The sequence below is a fragment of the Nuphar pumila genome, chromosome 12 (genome assembly GCF_984573655.1).
Source record: "Nuphar pumila chromosome 12, dmNupPumi1.hap1.1, whole genome shotgun sequence".
Classification (NCBI taxonomy): domain Eukaryota; kingdom Viridiplantae; phylum Streptophyta; class Magnoliopsida; order Nymphaeales; family Nymphaeaceae; genus Nuphar; species Nuphar pumila.
The window spans coordinates 5,363,472-5,375,378 of record NC_143260.1 but is presented as its reverse complement, the minus strand read 5'-3'; positions in this window follow the sequence as shown (position 1 = coordinate 5,375,378).

The window sequence follows — 11,907 nt, the reverse complement described above, 5'->3', positions numbered from 1 at the left end:
ATTTCTCACAGAGTGGAATCAGTCTAAGAAAGGGTATAAGGTACCCACCAAGGACTGTGTTGACTAAACCATAGTTACCTGAAGCCTCACGCTACATGAATCTCAGAAACTCGCTTCAGAAGTGAGAAACCTTTCTCAAAAATGAGGAAAACTTTGGGAAACCTAACTTCTAAAATATGAGAAACTTGTTTTTTTTTTGTGAAAAGCCCATCCTCTTTGTTTTCCAAATGGATTCCCTTTACCTTCCGCAACGTGTTATTTTCATTTCCTATCACTTCTCACTTGCTTCTCTCTTACTTTCTATGTTTTCTATATTACAAATATTATAATTTCTTTATAACAAGCTTGCATGTTGTTTTTATTGTTTTATATTTATGTTCATGTCATTTTTTAATTTGCTTATGCCTGCACTTAATATTGCTTTCAATGTGTTTTCTTTTTCATTTTTCATGTGCTTGCTTAATCACTTCACAATTCCACTTCATATTATTTTTTAACACTAGCTTCTTGTACCCAATTCCTTTCCTAGGAAAATATATAAAAAAAATTAACAAATTTTTTCAAATACAAAAATTAAAAAGGAGTTGATATGGTGATAAATTTATGATAGTTTATAAAATAAGTGTTATTTTGAACACATTACGCCTTTATGGAGATTTATCACGGAGCCCACCAGTTAAAGTCACTCGTATACATGAAACCGTCAGAGTAGATCAGTTGGTTTGACTCAGTCTAAGCTTTGATGTCTTGCAGAAAATCCCTAGTGTCTTAGTCTAAGATGGCACTTGAGTCTTGTGACTAAGTCCTTAGCTAGGCGGCTTAGCCAAGGCTTGATAAGCCTATAAGTAAGCCATATCAAGTCTTGCTCTTGGTTCAGATTGGTCAAACTGGATCCGACTCAGTTGCCACAAGGTCGAGCCATCCAGGTACTATCTGCTGACTCAAAACCAGTGAGGGAAAAATGATGATGGATTTAAATTTCTCAGACTCTAAGTTGCGGGGCTGATCCGGGTCCAAGCATGGAAATGGCTGACTTTGGGGCCTTTCTCTCAGGACCCTAAAAATCTGGGGGATTTCAATGCCCTTGTTTGGGCACATGGGTTTTGGGTGCGCTCCACTGGAAAAACATGGTCAAATGCTGAAGATGAGACATCGCTTAAATGTTAAGGCATGCATAGCCTAGTCAAATTTAATGGACTTAGTCAACTCTTTTATTTTTTTAGTGTTATTACGTCAGAACCCAGCTTGAACATGGCTGAAGCTACTGCCAAGTCATGAAGGGAGCGTTTGGAAGCGAAATACGTAAGAAAAGTCATGTAAAATGAAAAATCTATATGAAATTTTTTACCCTTCCATACAAGAGCGACTTTTTTGCTATGAGAGTTTTTCTAAAACGTATACTTATTGATAGAAAACATTAGGGTGGTGGAGGAATGTTTCCTACCAAGCAAAAAATTTATTTTTACACTCTCCACCAGCTTTCTCTTCTCTCTCATTTTTTAACATTTTTTCTCTGTTTTTTTTATGCTACACAAACAAGTAAAAAACTTTCTTTTAGAGAACTTCTCATATCAAAAAATCTCATGGCAAAACTTTCTTTTCTTATGAAAATTTTTCTCTCTTCCAAACGTACCCAATGTGCAGCTTAATTCTTTACTATTTTTTTTAAGTATTCCTTGAGCAAGTTGACTAGTTTAAGGTATTCTCGGCTTGGTTCGATCCAGGTTGATCAAAAATGAGTGGAGATTCAGTTTTATTAAGCCCCCCAGCTCATCCAAACCTAGTTTACCAAAGTTTTAATTTTTATTTCGCTCTCCTGTTAGTCAAGTTGGAGGTAAGTATCTTTGCAAATCAGTTTGATTCGTACCGTATAGGCAGGAAAAAATGATAAGAAACTGACATAAACTGGCTATTTTTTAAATAAATAAAAAAATGGACAAAATAGTTTTAATTATTTTAATATTTTTTTACAACGTGTCTCTCTGTGGTTAAAAGTTGGCCCGATTCAAAACAATTCAGCCTGAATCAGAATCGATTCTTCCAATCGATTTGGTCCGAGAGGGTTCTTACAACATTGGTTGGAGTGCAACTCACATTCGAATCTATCTCTATCATAGAGCCCTTGGTTAGGATATTGGATTTAAGGAGCCTGGTTCTATTATTCAACCTTATAGATGATGACAAAGTTGGTCCATCTACATGACATGTAACTAGCATGTAAAACTCACTATGGATCGGGTATTCAACTCAACAAGGGTGCACATCCAAACCCGTCCAAATACCGGGCATCCACAGGTTATGTTTGGTCGAGAAAATGAAGTATCAAACCCAACCATGGAATTTAAAGGGTATTTCAATTCTATTCTGAATCTACACTCAGATCTTACAGTAAGGGTTCAAATTAAAATTATTAGATTTGAATTGGATAATCAACCGTAAAACCTATAAAATTTGAGAGTTGTAAATAAATAAAGTAAACACATTTATGATCAGATTAGAAATTTGTTTTTAGCTTTTAAATTTCATTTATTGATGTATTACGTGTTCATGTACTCATTTCTAGTCATTAAGTGTAGAATTGGTATCTATAACTTTAGTTCAAGCAATTAACTATTAAATATTTGATTTAAACTTAAATATATGTAATTGATTGTGTTTATGACTTATCAAGGTGATTTCAAAGTGTTTTGAAATTAACTAGATGCATTTAACTAGCTTGAGAATGAATTTTTATAAAAAGAGTATTTTGGTAAAAAAATAATATAAGTGGATATTTTATTTCAAAATAGTGACTTAATCAAGGACTTGCCAAAACGATAATTTATTAGAGTTAGAATAATTTGTTTTGTTTTAGCAAAGTTTAGGATTTTATTTTAGTGAAAATGAATTTTTAGTATGGATTTGAAATCCATATGGGTTTGAATTCGAACCGACCCAAATTAGTTTTTCCTATGAATTCTAAAAAAGTTACAGAATTTTATATTTTTATTTTAATATTGATTATGAAACTTAATATAGATAAATATAATAATATTATTATTATTATATTGGGGTTTAATTATTCTACAAAACCTCATTTAGGGTTTGGGATCAAACTAGGCCCAAACTGGACTTGAATTGAATCCGATTTGGGAGGGGCGCATAGGAGAATAAATGAGAGGTTGGGTGGGGCCCACTAGGGCATCCAATCCCCTCTATCTTCTCTTTTTTTCTCTCCCAAAGTAGACGCACCCTACTTTTTTTCCTCTTGGGTTTAAAAGAAACCCTTTTTCACCATAGCCGACTCCTCCTCTTGCATTGGGATTTGTGCCAGTAGCAACCTCCTCCATCTGCCTAAAAATTCATGCCCCTCCCTTGGTAAGCGTATCATCATTTTCACCTTCTTCAATTCCTTCTTGGGTTAAAGAGAATTTTATCGCTCTTTCTTCCCTAATTAGCTAGCCTCCCCCTATCTTTTCAGGGATTCAACCCACTAGCATTGAAAATCATGCCAAGCATGGTTGGAATTCATACCCAAACCCTCTATTTTGACGATGTGGTGTTGTTTTCCCTACATTTTCTTCTTTCTTCAATCTTCTTCTTTTATATAGAATTTTTTATAGTTGACTGCCCATTTCGTGTTTTCTTGGGATTTGCATCAATAATAGCAGTGTTGGGAAGCATATAGATCATAGAGGTGGATGCCCAGTGGTGCGGAACATTGCCAAATTGTTTTTTTTTTTTGTCAATTTTGAGCAAAACCATTTCATCCTTGATTATCGATTTATATGGAAGAGTTTTTTACTTCACCGTGATAAGTGTGTCGTCCTGTAGCACTCTTCGTCCGCAGACAAACGTTCCAACTGAACCTTTTTGTGCTATTTCTCTTAGTGTTGCACACAAATGCCAAGTGTTTGATTAAAACCCCTTGGCATTGTAGGTTTCACAAAGTTAATTACTAGATCTACAAGGGTAGAAACCCTTAACTGAATTTTTAGAATACTTATCTAGGTTGTTTGTGGCAATTATATATGAATTGTGACTAAATTAATTTTTAGAATTTTTAGAATACTTATCTAGCCATCTCGGAGCGCTTGTAAGATCAGGCGCTCCGAGATGGCTAGGTCCATCTCGATCTCAATGAGATAGTTGGGTTCATCTCGATATCAACAAGATAGTTGGGTCCGTCCTGATTTCATATCTTTATTAGAGAGAAAAATGCAGTATAAACCTCATTTAGTATAAAAATATTGGAAGACTAAGTGTGCCTCGTCCCCACCCCATAGAGGTTATGGGGACATGCCTACCCGAGAATTCACAAGATAGAGTTAGAAACTCTGTAAAGTAATTAAGGGAAGACATTTTCTTTGTTTTCAACTCGAGCGGCATACACGGACGTAGGCCAATACAAGGACTCTGTGTCCATCTTGCAATTGCTATAGTACAAGATTGATCGCCTAGGATAAAACTAGTTAAGTCATAGAAAGAAAATTGAAAATGCATAACATAATAAATACCTCTATGGTTGTTTTAGAACAACTATACCATCTTTTGTACTAAATGAGTTTAAGTAAATCAAGAGAAACAATGCATTAGATTTTTAAAATCACATGTCATATGCATAAACATCGTGAAATATCCATTTAAATTGCTAATGTTTATGAATGTTATTGCATATTAGCATACATGTGAATGAAAAAAATATGTAAGGGATCATTTGATTGACCAAATAAAGTAAGTCAATGAGTTTACTGAAATGCATGTAAGATGCATATGTATATGTGATATACACTAGAAAGGTCATGAGAATCAACCTGTCATTGTAATGCCTCAAAATCTTATTGAAAATTTTCAAATATTTTTTTTAATTTGATTTATCTCATTGCAAACACATTGGAATAGAAGAATTGAAACCGATTCAAACTTTGAGCGGGTTACAATAACACATCAACACACACAAGTGGATTTAAAAAACTTAATTAAAGAAATTAATTCAAACCAGTACTCAATTAAATTCATAGTTTACATGTCACAATAAAATTTTAACTTAATATAAAAATATGTAAACTGAAGCTGGATCCCAAAAAAAAATGATAATGATCCGTCAGACATCGCCGAATAACTCACCATCATACCAGCTCATGCTTTATCTAAAAAATGTTAAAGTAGGGGGCATTAATCCACAACCTCAGTAGGATACACCAATACACATAAATATGAATATAACCCAAATATAAGAGACAAACATAGGTACATCTTCAAACAATCAACTAAAACATACAACACAACATATCAATCTAAACTCAATTCACATATTCACAACCAATCATGCAGTGCAATCAATACCTCTACCTTAGACAAGTAATTACAAGTTATGATCCTATCACTTGAAGGTGTAAGTATCTTTAAAGTATAACCCAAAGTAATAGAAGGTAGATTTAATATAGAAGCAAAATGTGTGGCAACAAAAAAAATTGTGTTACTTCTATATCAAACAACACTCTAGTATTATAGCCTATAATAAGGAAAGTACCTTTAATGGCATTTGCATCTTGCTCCAACTTAGCTATTGTGGTGTCATAGACATGACTAGTAACATTTTTTTGCCATTGTTGTTGGTGTAGCTGTTACTGAGGTTAGCCTTCTACTCCTTGATTCTCACCATTGAGCTTCTTCTAGAGGGCCTCCTTGGCGAAGTGACCCATCAGACCGCAATGCAGGCATGCACCCGTGTCAAGAGGACGTGATTTTTCTTAATGGTAATGGTGACACTTGGGGCATAATGTTCCATGATTCTGTTGTTGTTGCTTGCCTTTCTTGGTAGGTGGTGCAAACCGCTTTTCGCTGAACCGTTTCTTTTGTCCACCTAAGAAATGCCCATACAACTTTTCTTTGGACTTCTGTTCCTCTTCCCAATCATCATCCACGAATTTTCAAACCCAATATCAATCCAACTTGACTTACTAAATCCAAATTCAAATTCTATTTAAATTTTAATTTACATTAAATTAACCCTCAATTAAATTTGAATTTTATTTTAACTTTTAGTTAAAATTCCAACTCACTTGAGATTAATTTTTAAGTTAATAAATACAATAAATTTTATTATCAATGCATATTGGAATACCTAAAAATCCATAAATAAGATATAAAAATTATCTTTATTTATTAAATAATTATAAAAAAATTTATGAGTATTACAGTCATGAGAATTGACCTGTGGGTTATATAAATGCATATCATACATATGTATTCACTTATCATATGATTGAACTGAATACTCTTTTATAAAAGAATGAATGCAAATGTCATAAATGATCATAGATTGGTATGTCTTGTTTGCTTGTAAAGCATGCGCGTATAATATATGTTGAAATGGCCAAATGGGATTTTGACTTATTTGTTTTATGAATTTTGTAAATGCATATGTTATGATGTGAGAGACTCGTATGTCTTGACTTGTTTGAAAAATATGTGCATGTGTTTTAATTGACCAGTAAGACTTGACCAATTTTCTTTACACAATTACATATGTTGTGTTTTAATTGCTTATTCATTTATGTAAATGATTGCCATGAGAATGAATGAATGACAATAAAATGAATGAATGAATGTGGATTTCATTAACCCTTATTTTATAAATGATAAAAATCATACTATATTGTACCAATACAAATTTGATTTTTATTCTTTAAGCTCAGTTTTGGTGTTATACGAACGCGTAGTATTAATGCCCAAACAAAATTACATATATTATTCTAGAGATCTGAAGCAAATGATGGGTTGCTGAGCACTCGAGGGATACTCTTACCTACCACGATCGTTTGAGAAATCTAGACTTTGATTTCTTTTTTAGAAACTTGTAAAAATATTAAACTTTTACTGTTCTGAATCATAACTCTTGTCTTGAATTTTATGGTCAAAGACTTATAAATATTTTGGAATAAGATGAACTTGTAGATGTTAATTCATTTCTCATATGCAAATTAAAATTTTATTTCAAATCTCTAACTTTTACATAACTTCTTAAATCTCCTAATCCTTAAATAAATTTTGTCTTTCACATATATTATATAAATTCTGATAGAGTAATAAACTCAATCAAGTTGTGTCTATGGATGATTTCATATTGTACTTGATGTTGTGAGGCTAATATATGCTTGCGCTTATGCTTGGACAAGCAATGTAATATTTAGAATGGTTAAAACGTGTTCCTAGATGAACTTTTTGATGCATTACCTTTGGAAGTTATGTATAATTTTACTCGAATGAAAAATTTTAAATTTTTCCAAATTTTTGGGTTTTGAAAAAACCTTTTAAAAGGTTGAATTTTTTTAGAGATGTTACGTCAACTATGTCCAATCCATTTGTAGCCTACTGTCAATGAGTCTGGTTTGTCTCAGGTACCCTATCTGGATATCCCAATATGGGCATCAATCTTGTTTCATTTTTTCACATGCTAAGAGTTTGTTTTTTTTTTCAGTTTCTATCAGACTTAATATTACCACATATATTTCGGATCAGGATTCAGCCCTACCATATTAGATCAGTTTCATATTTGGATTTCGATTTTACAAGATCCAGCCTGTATACAATCCCTTCGCACCCCTACCATGAGCAAGGTACATCTATTGGATCACTAACCAATGTAATGGGCCACTTGGTCCGGGTCAACCCCAACCTGCTACTAGAATGACCCTTTGGGTTTGCTTATAGCCATATAAATTTAGCAAGGTTTTATCACCAAGGTAGCAGCTAAAGTGTCTGCAAGGTGAGATGATCCACATTCCACATATGTGAGACTCATGAACTAGCCATTTCTTGGACCCTAGAGAATCCAAACATGCAACTTGGAATTAAAAGCCAATTTTCGTGGATGCAACCCAAGTTTTTCACAATATGCAAGAAAGATAAAAAGGGAATTCCATGGTTAGACATAAGAATGACGTTTCCTTGTCTTTTTAGGGTGCATTTGTGTGCAGTGAAAATCAGGGGGTTTCCACAGAAACACACCACGTTTGCATCCCAGAAAGAGAGTGCGGTGGCACCTCTTCCGCTGAAACAGAATTGGAGCTCCCCCGGAAAAGGTTTCGCAGAAAGGGATTGAAAACGAACAACGATCCCATCATTTGAATATGATCATATATCCAATCCTAGCCATCCAATCAATGGCCAAATGGTCTGCTGGATGGCTAGGATTGAATGTATGATCATATTTCAAATGATGGGATCCGTGTTCCTTGAAAACGGCTCCCTTTTTTAAGAGGAAAGGCAAGCCCATGTTTGCGTTGCTGTGGCTTAGGGATGACAGTAGATCGGGGCTGGGGCGGAGCCTCAGAGGACAAGGTCTTCAGCCAGTCCCGTCTCAAAATCCTACCATCCATCCTTGTTTTCATTCCTACATGGGTTTTGATTTTAACCTCCATCGCCGTTTCATGTCCTTCATCCTGTTTTCCCTCGGTCCACTGTCATCTCTAAAGGAGGATTGGATATAGGGCAGGACGGGGCAAGACGGAGATCGAGGACGGGGTAGGGTGGGGTGGGGTGGGGAAAAAAAGTATAAGTCCATCCCCACACGGGTTTTAATTTTAAACCTTCATCCCGGCCTCCATCCCTGTTTCATATCCTCTATCCCAGGTCCAAACGAGACGAGGCAGGGCGGGGCCATATTTCTCCGTCCACTGCCATCCCTACATTGGCTTCAAAACTCACCAGCGTGTTGTGGTCTATATAGCAGATCCTGTAAAACGCTGTGTGTCTCACCCAGCCTTTACAACCACAAAAGCCAATCCACTGTACTATAGCTCAGTACAAGTGGGACCCACCATGAATAAGGCGAGTTTATTCTTTAGTTAAAAAAGAAAACATTTCGTGAACCCAAAATGCGAGTATTAAACTAAGAGCAGACAAAAGTGTCATTATGATAATTACCTTTGTTGGTTTTCTCTATAAATATAAAAAAAAAGAAAATCATTTTTTTTAATTTTTTATGATTTTTATAAATAATAAATAGAAATATAAGCAAAGAGGGTCTGAATGTGTGAACTTGTGTACTCCTGTGCAGACTGTAACAATCTCGTGTACTTTTACCATAAAACCCCTCCGTGAAGTCCGAATATTTCCAAGAAACCCCTCCGCGTGAGGAGATTACCACGGGCACATCTGTACAAAAAATCGTTTTTCAGATATCTTTATTTTATTTGTAATTTATTTGACCATCAAAGGAGCTGTCTCCGTCAACGACACACCAATATTTTAAGGGGCGGTGGGAGAAAACGACTTGGTTTGGATCGTTGCATTTTTTCAGTCAAGCCCTCCAATGAGATGTTACAAAATGACGGGTTGACGTCTGTTCTTGGCGAAAATGTTTGCGTCATTGTTCACTAGGAATGGCAGTGGACCGGGGGAAAGCGGGCCCCGCCCCGCCTCGCCCCGTTTGGACCGGGGATGGAGGCGGGGACGAAGGTTAAAATCCATCCCCGTCCGGGGGTGGACGTGCACTTTTCCCCGCCCTGCCCCCTCCCCACCACGATCCCTGCCTCAACCCCGCCCCGACCACTTTTCCCCGCAATATCCTTGCCCCGTCCCGCCTCATCCCCGTTTGAACCGGGGATGGAGGACATGAAACGGGGATGAAGGCGGGGGTGGAGGATAAAATCCATCCCCGCAAGGGAGGCGGGGCGGGGGTGGAGGATAAAATCTTGAGGCGGGGCGGGAGTGGAGACCTTGTCCTCCGCCCCGCCCCGCCCCACCCCACTGCCATCCCTATTGTTCACCTATGAGTAAACGGTTCGGATGTGGCAATATTAGATCCAAGTAATCATAGTCTGATTAGGATGAGGGAAGTCTGATTCTTTCAAACGGCCTACCAAGAAGGTCGTAAAAGCTTCCACTGACTATGTTTCAAGCTGCTCATCAACCGCCCCCAGGGGAGTTGGCCTGATGGGGTTCGGTCTTGGTTGTTAGACTGGTAGTTAAGGTTTGATTCTCATATGTGTCGCTCCTTTGCACAAGCCAATGTGTAGCGTATGCTCGGGGGCAGGGGGTCCTAATCTCGGAGTTTTACGCTGCCGGTACGATGATCATAGGTATGACAGGCTGAGCCAACATGACCATGTCTTCATGTCAGGTGCAGTTTTTTCAGGTTATAAATTTAAAAAAAAAAATTCAACCAATTTTATGAAAGAGTGTCAACCACTTGTAAAGCAAAAAAGGGTATCAGGTGATCGGGTCGATCACCTGATTACCTAATGTTGAACCAACCCGATCACCTGATTGCCTAATGTTGAACCAACCTTACCATAATGTCCCCCGCCCCCGCCCCGATCCACTGCCATCCCTACACTGATGCCTTGAAACTCTCAAATCAAAGGTTTTGACTTAACCAAACCCACCAACTCTTAATAGGATCGATCAGGCCACCCTAAGTACTGCCAAGTTGCATGTTTTTTTTCTTCCTTTTTAAAGGAAGCCAAGTTACATCAATTGTTGCCGACTCTTTGGTCAAGGCCTTCTAGGATTCTTTAACTTGACCACAACCAGGAGTTATTGAACATGGACCATGGTTTGCCGAGTCAGGCCTTAATTGGACTGGACATCGTATTAGATTTCATAAATTCTTGTTTGAAATGGGCCAACCGGGTTCCACTCATCTCCTATGCCATTCCCTAATGTCGTATCCCCTCTGGAATCACATTGGTGCAAGTTGTTTTGATAAAAGTTGACCCTGTAGATGAATCCAACGTGGTTGATTTAATAGAAATCAACTCTTGAATAAAACATGTGCATTTAAATTATAATTTATTTATTTTGCATTTTTTCATTTCATCGATTTTTGAATCACCGAAAATGCCTACTTGCAGGTTGGATTCAGATGATTCAAGTAGGGGTGGGTGATGGACCAAGCCGACCAGGCATGCCATGGGCCGGGTTTGGGCCAAGATTTTACGACTAGGTCCATTAGGTACTGTGCTGAAACCCACACCCATTTCTAAAAATGCAAAGATGAGCGGATGTGTCAGGTAGGCTGAAAAAAGGAAAAATATATTTTTCAACCGTTTCAAATGAGAGAATTTTTTTTGCAAAGAATGTTTTTTTAAAAGTACAATTTTTGATAAAAAAAAAATTCCTCAACCCGGGAGTGGAGTAATTTTTCCTATCAAAAGTTCTCTCTCTCTCTCTCTCTCTCTCTCTCTCTCTCTCTCTCTCTCTGCGACCCCACAGACACTCCTCTCTTTCTCTCTCTCTCTCATTTTTTCTTACATTTTTCATTCCATTTTTCTCATGCTACGTAAATAAGTGAAAATTTTTCATTAAGAAAAGTTATTATATCAAAACTTTTTATAGAAATTTTTTTCTTTTTCTGTGAGAATTTTTCTTTCTTTCAAACATGCTCATAACGTGTTCACTTTTGAAAATCTATTAAATTGTTTGCCCTTTTTTTCACCTTACACATCAAGGGCCAGGGAAAAACTCTCCCCAAAAGGGAGCTGGGCCTAGGTGTAGTGAAGTCTCCCCAAGCATCAGTCTGAGTTACTTTATTATCTTTACCTCTATTATCTAAAAGTGGTATACCATACTTTTTGGCTTAGGATCCACACGGCATGAAGATGATTCACATATGTGATACTTACGAGCTTACTGTAGTGCTCTCTTGGACAAGTTCTCTTTGAGGGAACTGATATGAAGCCATATGCCTTTGGAAGTCAGCAAAGCATCTATCTCAACAATTGGAGTGTGAAATGAAGAAAACCTAGGCAAAATGAGGACAAAACTAACCGAAGCCTATCACCTAACTTTAATTACCCGCGTAAGTTGCCGAGTTCATCCATTAGTCCAGTTGCAAGATGAGGACAAAACTAACCGAAGTCTATCACTTAATATGATTGATTTGAAAATTTTGTTCGCTGCTTCTTTTAAAATTAAAAA